We start from the raw sequence: 1,841 nt of genomic DNA, 5'->3' as shown, positions 1-1,841 counted from the left end.
CACAGCTCTTGCTGTAGCTAGGAAGGGCCTTCCGAGGATGATGCATTCATCCTCATCCTTCCCAGTGTCTAGGATTATGAAGTTAGCAGGGATGTAAAGGCTTTCAACCTTCACTAAGACATCCTCTATAAGTCCATAAGCCTATTTTATTGATTTGTCTGCCATCTCTAGTAAGATTCTTGCAGCTTGTACCTCAAAGATCCCTAGTTTCTCCATTACAGAGAGTGGCATGAGGTTTATACCTGACCCCAGGTCACACAGAGCCTTCTCAAAGGTCATGGTGCCTATGGTACAAGGTATTAAGAACCTTTCAGGATCCGGTTTCTTCTAAGGTAATTTTTGCTGAGCCACGGCATTCAGTTCATTGATGAGCAATAGAGGTTCATCCTCCCAAGTCTCATTACCAAATAACTTGGCATTCAGCTTCATGATTACTCCTAGATACCAAGCAACTTGCTCTTCAATAATATATTCATCCTCTTTAGAGGAAGAATACTCATCAGAGCTCATGAATGGCAACAGTAAGTTCAGTGGAATCTCTATGGTCTCTACATGAGCCTCATATTCCTTTGGTTCCTCATTAGGGAACTCCTTAGTGGTCAGTGGACGTCCATTGAGGTCTTCTTCACTGGAAATCACTGCCTCTTCCTCCTCTATAGGTTTGACCATTTTGGATATATTGATGGCCTTGCACTCTCTCTTTGGATTCTCTTATGTATATCTTGGGAGAGTACTATGAGGGATTTCGGTAACTCTTCTAGTCAGTTGACCCACTTGTGCCTCTAAATTTTTTATGGAGGACCTTGTTTCAGTCATGAAATAATATCAGAGACTATGGTTGCTAAGTCAGAGCGGCTTTGCTTAGAATTCTCTGTCTGTTGCTGAGAAGATGATGGAAAAGGCTTGCTTTGCCAAACCTATTTCTTCCACCATTATTATTATTGAAGCCTTGTCGAGGCTTTTGTTGATCCTTCCATGAGAAATTTGGATGATTTCTCCATGAAGGATTATAGGTGTTTCCATGGGATTCTCCCATGTAATTTACCTCTTCCATTACAGGATTTTCAGGGTCATAAGCTTCTTCTTCAGAGGAGGCTTCTTTAGTACTGCTGGATGCAGCTTGCATTTCAGTCAGATTCTGAGAAATCATATTGATTTGCTGAGTCAATATTTTATTCTGAGCCAATATGGCATTCAGAGTATCAATCTCAAGAACTCATTTCTTCTGAGTATTCCCATTATTCACAGAATTTCTTTCAGAAGTATATATGAACTGGTTATTTGCAACTATTTCAATGAGTTCCTGGTCTTCTGCAGGTATTTTCTTCAGATGAAGAGATCCACCAGCAGAGTGGTCCAATGACATATTGGACAATTCAAACATACCATCATAGAATATACCCAAGTTGCTCCATTCTGAAAGCATGTCAGAAGGACACCTTCTGATCAATTGCTTGAATCTTTCCCAAGATTCATAGAGGGATTCACCTTCCTTCTGTCTGAAGGTTTGGACTTTCACTCTAAGCTTGCTCATCTTTTGAGGTGGAAAGAATTTGGCCAAGAAAGCATTGACCAACTTTTCCCAAGAGTTTAGGCTTTCTCTAGGTTGTGAGTCCAACCATATCCTAGCTATGTCTCTTACAGCAAAGGGGCAAAGCATAAGTCTGTAGACCTCGAGATCAACCCCATTGGTCTTAACAGTGTTACAGATTTGCAAGAATTCACCTAAGAACTGATGAGGATCTTCCAATGGAAGTCCATGAAACTTGCAATTCTGCTGTATTAGAAAAACTAATTGAGGCTTAAGCTCAAAGTTGTTTTCTCCAATTGTAGGAATTGAG

The 1,841-nt window shown here is 40.5% G+C and overlaps 1 non-coding gene across 1 annotated transcript; it reads left to right on the top strand.

Annotated features, from left to right (window-relative positions):
• The first annotated feature begins 1,420 nt into the window (after nucleotides 1-1,420).
• LOC112713380 (small nucleolar RNA R71) lies at nucleotides 1,421-1,528 on the top strand. Its single transcript, XR_003158353.1, has one exon. It is a non-coding gene; the product is annotated as a small nucleolar RNA R71 (small nucleolar RNA).
• The last annotated feature ends 313 nt before the right edge of the window (nucleotides 1,529-1,841 follow it).

Source organism: Arachis hypogaea, chromosome 9 (genome assembly GCF_003086295.3).
Source record: "Arachis hypogaea cultivar Tifrunner chromosome 9, arahy.Tifrunner.gnm2.J5K5, whole genome shotgun sequence".
Lineage (NCBI taxonomy): Eukaryota > Viridiplantae > Streptophyta > Magnoliopsida > Fabales > Fabaceae > Arachis > Arachis hypogaea.
The sequence above is the reverse complement of the archived record's forward strand: the minus strand, read 5'-3'. Positions and strand labels throughout refer to the sequence as shown.